At 46.1% G+C, this 10,685-nt stretch overlaps 1 long non-coding RNA gene and 1 pseudogene across 1 annotated transcript; one reads left to right on the top strand and one right to left on the bottom strand.

The window, feature by feature from the left end:
* LOC115791921 (GTPase IMAP family member 8-like) overlaps positions 1 to 10,685 on the top strand; it is a 263,474-nt pseudogene that overhangs the window by 191,083 nt on the left and 61,706 nt on the right.
* On the bottom strand, positions 10,010 to 10,615 carry LOC115791945 (uncharacterized). The gene is made up of 3 exons (XR_004020992.1): positions 10,471 to 10,615; positions 10,203 to 10,260; positions 10,010 to 10,063 (listed from the first exon to the last, which is right to left on the bottom strand). It is a non-coding gene; the product is annotated as an uncharacterized LOC115791945 (long non-coding RNA).

The raw sequence follows: 10,685 nt of genomic DNA, 5'->3' as shown, positions 1-10,685 counted from the left end.
TAAAGGAAAGTTTTAAGCCTAATCTTAAAAATAGAGAGGGTGTCTGTCTCCTGAATCCAAGCTGGAAGCTGGTTCCACAGAAGAGGCGCCTGAAAGCTGAAGGCTCTGCCTCCCATTCTACTCTTAAGTATCCGAGGAACCACAAGTATGGCGACACATTTGAAATACATCATGTCAGTCACAAACCGTTTGGTGTTAAAAGGTGAAGATAAGATGGGGCCTGATTATTCAAGACCTTGTAGGTGAGGAGAAGAATTTTAAATTCTATTCTAGATTTAACAGGGAGCCAATGAAGAGAAGCCAATATGGGAGAAATCTGCTCTCTCTTTCTAGTCCCTGTCAGTACTCTAGCTGCAGCATTTTGGATCAGCTGAAGGCTTTTCAGGGAGCTTTTAGGACAGCCTGATAATAATGAATTACAATAGTCCAGCCTAGAAGTCAGGGGTGCAGCTATATACTTTCTGAGGTGTATGCGGACACATTTTTAGGTGCGCTCCCCCCAGGGGCGGGGGTTTTAATGCTAATTAGCAAGCTAATGCTAACCACTAAAAGCTGCTCCCGCTTGTTAACTGAGTGAAGGGGCCTACACGTGTAACCAGAAAGCAGCTCTAAAGCCTAATCACAGTCTTTGTGAACCTGTAGTTACATTTCTCATCTCATTTTTCTTGAAGGCCTCTCACAGCTCCACTGCTGCTGAAAACTAATGTTTGACTATGGCTTTCTGAATACAAGTGGGGCTGCAACTATCGATTATTTTATTGTATCGATTATTCCATTAATTAATCAAGTAATTGGATAAATAATTTTTTGTTCTAACAATTCATCTGCACGTTTTAACTTCCATACTGCAATTTTCTCTGTCACGTGTCAGACTCAAGGCCTGCGGGCCACTTCCTGCCCACAATCTAATTTTGTACGGCCAGCATGATGATTTCTTATAGCTATTATTAATAGCCCGCGGGTAAATGTGCTCCCACCACTTATACTACAAATCCTACAATGCACTGCATCAGCTGCCGGCAGGCCAAGAACTGTGCTCTAACCCGTTTTCCGTATTGCCGATTGATCAGTGATCAGCGGATAAAACGTCGGTCAGCACTTTTTACAGTGACATTTAAGCTGCCTGACGCCCCAAAAATGACCAAAGGAAAAGTGGAAAACAGGGATTCTCAATCAGGTGGGAGGCAAAAGACCTGAACGCTGACATCAGAGGTAAACCAGCTGTCTCTTTTCCTCACTTGCGCTACGCGAAAAGAGCGGATTGGTGGGACAGATGCGGGAGAAGATGAACCTGCACAGGTGAGCTGACGGTGCATCACTGCGTCACACAGCAGGAAACGCTGCAGCAAAGTCCTGAAGACAGAACGCGTCATAAACGCTGAAACACAGACAGTGAACTTCATAAGAGGTTTAAATCACAGCAGTTTCAGTCATTTCTGAGCTGCCTGAGGAAATCTGTCAGTTCATAGAAAGTGAAGGAAACGGCACCAAACAATCACACAAACCAAACCACAATAGTGTGATTACCACCAGATTGTGGTTATAGTGATCGTTCTGGTGGCTACAGCTGATGTAAGGAAAAATAACAGCTGACATTCTCTGCACAGACAGTGGAGGCGTGGAAAAAACCTGTCAGCGATGATCCACTCGTGTTAAATGATGCCTGAAATTTTCATTTGATCTTCATTTTTCTTTTTACTTCTCATTCATGCTGGTTGTCATTTCGATTTCTGTAGCCGCGAAATCAAGTGTGCGCATGACCTTAGGGACACCAAACGTGCACACTGTGAACTTTCCCTGCTGTGGTAGATTGTAAATTGCAGTGAAATGATACAGGAGCAAGTGTAACCGTGCTGAACTTGGCCGTGTATTAATTCAGCTCGGTCCAAATAATCATAACCCAGTTCTGTGTTTCCATTCGTCGTATAGTTTGTGTCTGCATTGTGTTCAATGACAATCAGGAGACAGGATGAGATGAATGCTGACTTTATCTGCCTGCATGAAACGGAACATGTACTGGTCAGAATCATGGGCTCATCATCGGGTACAGCACCTTACAAGGAATGGCATTTTCCATTAGCATCAGGCTAGCGAACTTTTCCAACTGTGTGTTATAATGTTATTAATCTCATCAAAGGTACAATATGCAACTCATTAGTGTCCTGGTTGCTATAAGTACATATTACAGTTAGCCAGTGATCATATATGAACATACAGCAATAATACACAACATTTTCCACAGTGCTAATATCAGCGAACCCACCTCGTGCTCTTCTCCCATACACTGGCAACGAGGTTCCTGTGTCCACTACCCTTATCGCGGCTAACCACCAAGAGATGGCGCCGTTTCACCCGCTATGCATAAACCCAAAATGAAAAATAATGACAAGTGGAATCCAATACAATATTAACTGTTACACTCCCCTCTGCTGAATTCCACTTGTCCCATTGCAACAAACAAAACAACAAAAAAATGACCAATACAATAAAACCACAGGTACAATCACACAAAAAGGTGCACAACCGCTATTCTAATGCACAGGAAACCAAGACAGAACCACCGTTTCCAAAATTGCTGGTGAGGTATTATCACATCAAAATCACAGTTACAATTACCCAGTCACAAAGACTATCCCATGAGGATCAGTATGAGAAAAGGGTTGGCCAGACCCTATCTACACACGTAGGGGAAAAAAATATGCCCATATACATATTAAATGAACATGTAGCTGCAAAACACACCTCTTGAATAGCAAGACAAACAGACAATTGATCAAAAATGTCACAAAACCTCGTCAAGGTAAAAATGAGAACAAACAAAACTGTAAGTCTATAACAAAGAACTCATGAGACCAATGTTGGTGTCTGGTGCATCATTTCAATAAGTCTAGTCACTGGTCTCAACAACCGCCCAGCTCTAGATCTACGGTGAGTCGCACCGTCAATTACTGTTGCTGTGGCAGCATCAGTAGCAGGTATATCGGTAGGAGCGTCAGTATTAGGAGCCGTAAGAGTCTCTGGGCAAACTGCCAGGGATGCCGGGCAGCCATAGTCTGGTGAACTGCTGTCCATCAACGTAGCTATGTCAGTGGGTTGCAACTGATCAAAAACTGGCTGGCCTTGAGGTAACGCACTGCCCCTGGACAAGACATCAGCAGGTTCCAACGCTTCATCCAGCTCCAACTGCTCAGCATCCTCTGCACTTGACCCACTGCCTGCTCCCAAAGGCAGTTCAGACACCCACACTCTTGTTCTAAACTCTGCTGAGTCAGAAATAGTGTCACCGACAACTGACCTCTCGACACTAAGGTCAAGTTCACTTGAAGATGGTGACAATACAACCTCCTCCTGGTCATCAGAGTCATGTTCGGACAGAGGGAGGAAGTTTACTGGCATTATTAGGTTGCGATGGACCACTTTCACTTGCTCTGTAACAGGATTCTGAATCCTAAATGTGTGGCTCTCGTTGTCCTTTCCGACCACCACATACACCGTGCTTTCCCAGCGGTCAGCAAGCTTCCGTTTGCCACGTTCCTTTCTGTTGGCCAGCAACACTCTGTCGTTTACTTCCACCGGTACCCCCCGTACCTTACGGTTGTATAAATCAGCGTGACGCTGGAGCTGTTTAGTTGCCGCTGACTGAGCTACGGCCATGGCTTCTCTCATGTCCTTCCGCAAGGACTCAATGTAGCGGTCATAGTCCACCACCTCTGGATCACTGAGTACAGAGCCAAATATGACATCCACCGGAAGACGTGGCACCCTCCCAAACATGAGGAGAAACGGTGCATATCCAGTTGTTTCATGCACTGTACAGTTGTAGGCGAATGTCAGGGATTTCAGGGCCTCTGGCCAACGGTGTTTAGCTCTTGGTGGCAGCGCTCGAATCATGTTACCTAGAGTCCAATTCATCCTTTCACACGAGCCATTTCCCATAGGGTGATAAGGTGTAGTGTGTGACTTTTGCACACCTGCTACATTCAATAGCTCTGCAATTAGCGAACTCTCAAAGCTGGCCCCCTGATCTGAATGTAGCCGCTTGGGAAACCCATAAATGCAAAAGTAGTTGTTCCATAACTGGTGCGCAACTGCTCTGGCAGACTGATTGGGGCACAAGAAGGCGTGTGCCATCTTCGTGAAGTGGTCAGTAGCCACTAGCACATCCAACGAACGATTTGACGAATCCTCAGCAGTCCAGAAATCGACACTGACCAGTTCAAGAGGTTCAGAGGTCATTATATTTTTCAATGGGGCTCTGGCTTCAGGCTCTGGTGACTTGCTGACTACACAGCGTCTGCAGTGTCGTACATACTCCATAAGATCACGCAGCAAGCCTATCCAATAAAACCTTTGTCTTGTCAGATACAATGTCCGCTGCTGACCCTGGTGGCCAGCCTCATCGTGAACACCTTGTAACACCTTACTGCGCAATGAGTGAGGAACAACAAAAAGGTAGGTCTTTCTCTTTGTGACAGGATTTTTAGCTACGCGGTACAGAACTCCGTCTCTCAGTACAAGCTTATCCCAGCTCCTCAAAAGCTTGACGACCTCAGACGATTCCTTGGCACGTTCCCTCCTGGATGGTCTCCGCTTTCTCTCCACAAAGAAGATTACTTTACTCAGAACAGCATCAGTTCTCTGCTTTTCTTTCAATACATCATGCGAGAACACCTCAGAGTTGACCTGCGGGGGTGTTAGAACCGTCTGCGAGAACTGTGGCAGGAGAAGGGCATGTGGGCACACCACAGCGTCACCTTCACTGCATCCATGAAGTGCAGCAGCCACCTCCAGCGATGATACTGTCCCTGACTTAACAACTGCCACACCCTGAGATATCTGTTGGCCGCACTCAGATGCTACTTCAGGTGGGTTAGCTGACCAGCGAAACACCTCCTGAACTCCATTAGCACCAAGCGCTGCAGCCTCTGCCAGTAACTTGTCATAAGGTACTCTTGTCAAATGGTGAGATGTACTAGACTGTACGAAGGGCTGCCTGCTAAGAGCATCAGCCACCACATTCTTTGATCCAGGAATGAACTTGATGTCAAACTGAAATGGCGCTAACTTAGCGATCCACCTCTGTTCACATGCATCTAACCGAGCCTTGGACAGAATATAGGTCAGCGGATTATTGTCTGTCCACACGGTGAATTGGTGACCTCTCAACCAGTGATGGAATTTGTCACACACCGCCCACTTTAAGGCGAAAAACTCTAGCCGATGCGCTGGATACTTAGACTGGGCGTAACTAAGCGATTTACTGGCGAAGGCAATTGGTCTGGCTGTTGAACCACCAGCAGGTACCTGTGACAGGACTGCACCAAGTCCGTCAGAAGAAGCATCCACAGACAGCAGAAAGGGCTCACTAAAGTTCGGGTGGGCCAGCATGACCCGATCCAGCAAAGCCTGCTTAAGTTGGCAGAAAGCTTGCTGACAATCCCCAGTCCAATCCTCAGCATGGAGCTGTTTACGGGCTTGGCGACGTTTCCTCCCACCTCCACGTGGACCTTTAGAACCTGAGATTAGTCGAAATAATGGTCTGGCCATGGCAGAACAACCCTCAATAAACGGCTGGTAGTAGACTGCCATGCCAAGGAAGGAGCGGATCTTTCTCTGAGAAGGAATATTCGTGCCATCCTCCATAAGGTCTGACTCAGTTAGAGCGGTGATAGCAGACACTTTGTCAGGATCGGGCTGGATCCCATCTGTACAAATGACATGACCGAGAAACTTCACTGACCTCTTCAGAAAGTGACATTTCTTTGGGGCGAGTTTGAGGTTATGGTTCTGCAGCCTCTGAAAGACCATTTTCAGACGCTCGAGTGCCAGCTCCTCTGTCGGGGCAAACACCAAGACATCATCCAGATAGCACAGTAAGCTCATGAAGTTCTGGTCCCCAAAGATATTTAACATCATCCTCATGAATGTAGCTGGACTATTACAAAGTCCTTGAGGCATCCGATTGTACTCGTACAATCCAAATGGCGATGAAAAGGCAGTGTACTTTCGATCAGCCTCATGGACTTCCACATTGTAATAGCAAGAGGTCAAATCCATGGTCGAAAAAAATGCATTGCCCCCCAAGGCTGCTAGAGCATCAGCTGGATGAGGGAGCGGGTGAGCATCCTTGATAGTGCGTGCGTTGAGCCAGCAGAAATCATTTCAGATACGCAGGTCACCCGTCTTCTTCCAAATGATCACCAGTGGAGATGCAAACTCACTGCTAGACTTTCGAATGATTTCACGCTCCTCCATCTCATCCAACACCTCTCTCAGTTTTTCATACTGGGTGGGCGGTATGCGTCTACATGGTAACCGGAATGGTTTCTCATCCATGACTCTGATACGGTGTAGGCAACCAGTGGCCTTACCACAATCTAGCTTGTCCCTCGAGAAAATCGACTGGTATTCGACTATGAGTTCCGCCAGTCTAGCCTTGTATTCGGGGGCAACGTCACACGACTCAATGTCTACATCAGAGAGTCCCAGTTCACTTAGCTTTGACTGGGGAGGGTCGGTTACACATGTTGTCACAGGGTGAGGATGATCTGGTAAGGTGGAGGTCTCCGAAACCAGGCTGTGTCTCATACCATCATCAAGCGGCACCTGTACTTGTTGTTGGATACCGATTTGGGAATCAGCGAACACTTGCACTGAACTGCAAATAGACACATCCGCCAACTTAGCGTTACGTTTCAGAGTAACTGGCTTGTTAGACGGATTAATCACCTTTAGCGGGAGCCAGCCATCACCTCTTAAGATTGACACCGACCTCCCCACTAAGACTGTCCGTGGTTTAGATCTTGCTGTTGTTGGCTCCGCAACAACAGTACTTCCAACCAACATAGTATCAACCCGCGGCAGCTTGCCCCAAATCAGGTGCTCTGTCATGGGCTCAAGTGTAACAGCTCGTTTAATTTTAGCAGTTCCGACCGCATCTTGGATATCTTCATCACCATTTTCCATCCTTGAAAACAAGCTTAACAACCTCTGCCCCACATCACGACTGTCACTGGGTGCTGTGGAGCCCTGGTTCTGAAGATCACTCTTCACCTTAAACCTGTCAACAATATATCTTAGCAGGTTACTGCCAACAATCAGTTCTTCATTCTGGTTCTCAACTACCAATGTTGGAACAATCACTTTGCAGCTGTAAAGTTCCATCTCCAGATCGCACATTCCAGCAGGTAAGGTTCTGGAACCCCCACACCCAATCAACACGGTGTCTGTCGGCTCAAGGGTGGGGCCCCTCAACACATGCTGATGTAACAGCCGAGGTATTACATCAGAGCTCAGGGTGCATGCCATTGATCCGCTATCTAACAAAGCTCTGACCGTAACCTCTCCTCCCAGTGTCACATCTTCATAAAACAGTTTGTCATGTTGTTTGAGTCTCTGAATGTTTTGAACTATAGGTGTGTATCCCATCTCTCTCACTTCGCACACACTTTGGCATACAGACTCCATGTCATCATCAACATTTGCGACAGGGGGATCACTTTTAGGCCCAACACTTGCCCCCACCACATGCAGGCCACTCAGTTTTCCTGTGGTTGCGCCCCCTGCTTAGCGCCTCTAGCTTTCCTCACCACAGCCCCCGGACACTCCACTCGCACATGGTCAGGCGCAAAACAGTTAAAGAAGAAGAAGAAGAAGAAGAAGAAACAGCCTTTATTGTCCCACAGAGGGGAAATTTGGGTGTAACAGCAGCCGCAGTTATTATAAATATAAGTAAAAATATAATAATTCACACTAAGAAAAGAATATAAATATATATAAAATCAACAAACAATATTAACCTTAATACTACTAATAATAACACTATATACAATGTACATGATGTGCCTGTGTGTTGAACCTTAACAGGCCGGACTATTTACAGTATATTATATATTATCCTACATTGTGTAGGTTATTGTGGTTTTTGTTGGGAGCAGTGATGATTATAAAGTCTTACAGCTGCTGGGAGGAAGGATCTACGGTAACGCTCCTTTGTGCATTTAGGATGCAGCAGTCTGTCACTGAAGGAGCTCTCCAGCTCAGCAACAGTTTCATGCATGGGATGGGAGACCTTGTCCATCAGTGATGTTATTTTGGTCAGAGTCCTTCTGTCTCCCACCACCTGCAGAGTCGAGAGGACATCCTAGGACAGAGCTGGCTTTCCTGATGAGCTTGTCTATCTTCTTCCTCTCAGCTGTAGATAAGCTGCTGCTCCAACAGCACAGACGGTTTGACCTGCAGTGGTACTGAGTAGTGTGTCCATCATCGCTGCATACCGCACAAGGTACTACGGGCTTTACTTTCATTGGTTGGTCTCTCTGTGTGCGCACATTGAACTTACTTTGAAACTTGTACTGTTGTGGCTGCTGCTCCAGAACACGTTCGAGCAGAGTGATGACCTGGTCCAGGCGGTCCGGGGAGCTCTCGGCTGCCTGTCCAGCAGGTGGCGACACAACAGCAGCCGCAGGCACAATCGCACTTGTGAGTGTCGCACGTTGCATAGAAGTGGTGACCTCCTGTTGCTGAGAAGGCAAAACATTGGTCACACTGTGTTTGGATAGTCGCTTGCGAGCTCTGCAGTGTTCAACGAGCTTCTCGTGAATTTCTGCAACTGTCCATTCTTTCAGCTGTCTACACTTGAATATGAGCGACAGTTCAGGATCAGGACAGTTCTGGATAAACATGGCAGCTAAGTCACGTGACAGATAGTCAAAAGCCTTATTTTGTCTCTTTAGAGAGTCCTCTGTCACATCCAGAGCTTTATTAAGTCTCAGCCAATAGTCAAAGGGGTGCTCGTCAGGATGGGGCACAGTAGCATAAAAATCAGCTAAGGGCAAGCTGGAGGACATAGTATCACTAAAGTGTTGCTTCAGTAACTCAAAAATGGGCTCAGGTCCTTCACGCAGATTCAAAACTGGCTTACTGCGTATGCCCACTTTAACCACTTCATGTGCCCTCCCCACAAGCTTAGATACTACTTCATCAGCTTGTTCAGCCACAGGGATGCCTTTCTTTTTCAAATAGGATAACATCATGACTTCCCACTCTTGGACTGAACATGAGTCATGATCCCCTGTAAAACTCACAGGTTCTTTAACATCAGGGCGAACAATGACATTTAACATTGCAGACTCATTAGCTGTACCCCCAACTACTCCTGAACACAGTGTATTATTAAGGCGGGTTTCAATGCAAGATGCAATACTTTCACCAATAGAAATTCCAATCTGTGAAGCTATATCACCCAAACGTTTATCATTAACATCACTTTGTGGTGCATCAAAAGTGTCATTAACATTTCCACCCAAATCTGCATAACTTGGTATTGGTGAGGATGAATCTGGAGTGTACAAAAGCACACCTCTCCCTCTAGCAGCTGCAGGCATAGGGGTAAACCCTCTCCCCCTACCAAAAAAATTGCCTGCCATACTCAACACTTTACCAACAACAGCAAAAAAACAGTCAAAAATAACAAAAAAAATAAAGCACATACAACTCAAATACAGGGGAACAAAAGCATCCCCATCAGGTCAACAAAGTAGAACAGGGCAACAGAAATCATCCACAAAATAAATACACTCAAAATAGTTGCGTCTCAAAACGCCCCTCCTTCACTGAGGTAGAGAGAGCAAAAAAAAATTTGCGGTCAATGGCGACAGTGCTGCCACTCATAAAACCACAAACAGCTCCAAACAACGGTACAAAGGGTTAAAAATAGCTTTGCATTTACTAAACAAATTACCGCCACACCGCCAAAGCGGTAAAGAGTCCACACAGCTGTCCCGAATCTGAGGCACTTCCGAAGCGAGCGGCTCCAGGAAGTAGACGCAGCCCCGGTACTCCGATGCGAGCGCTCCAGGAAGTAGACTCAGCCCGCACCGACGCAGCTGAAGAACAGGTCACGGCACCAGTGTAACCGTGCTGAACTTGGCCGTGTATTAATTCAGCTCGGTCCAAATAATCATAACCCAGTTCTGTGTTTCCATTCGTCGTATAGTTTGTGTCTGCATTGTGTTCAATGACAATCAGGAGACAGGATGAGATGAATGCTGACTTTATCTGCCTGCATGAAACGGAACATGTACTGGTCAGAATCATGGGCTCATCATCGGGTACAGCACCTCGTGCTCTTCTCCCATACACTGGCAAGGAGGTCTAATACATTTATATTGAAAAAAAATACAATATCATGAAATAAATACCTGCATGAAACGGAACATGTACTGGTCAGAATCATGGGCTCATCATCGGGTACAGCACCTTACAAGGAATGGCATTTTCCATTAGCATCAGGCTAGCGAACTTTTCCAACTGTGTGTTATAATGTTATTAATCTCATCAAAGGTACAATATGCAACTCATTAGTGTCCTGGTTGCTATAAGTACATATTACAGTTAGCCAGTGATCATATATGAACATACAGCAATAATACACAACATTTTCCACAGTGCTAATATCAGCGAACCCACCTCGTGCTCTTCTCCCATACACTGGCAACGAGGTTCCTGTGTCCACTACCCTTATCGCGGCTAACCACCAAGAGATGGCGCCGTTTCACCCGCTATGCATAAACCCAAAATGAAAAATAATGACAAGTGGAATCCAATACAATATTAACTGTTACACAAGCAGGATAGCAGAGCTCCGAAAGTGAAGGTGAAATCCGGCTCGGTGCCTTGCGATC

Source organism: Archocentrus centrarchus, chromosome 14, assembly GCF_007364275.1.
Source record: "Archocentrus centrarchus isolate MPI-CPG fArcCen1 chromosome 14, fArcCen1, whole genome shotgun sequence".
Classification (NCBI taxonomy): domain Eukaryota; kingdom Metazoa; phylum Chordata; class Actinopteri; order Cichliformes; family Cichlidae; genus Archocentrus; species Archocentrus centrarchus.
Note: the sequence above shows the minus strand (reverse complement) of the source record. Positions and strands in the feature narration are given on the sequence as shown.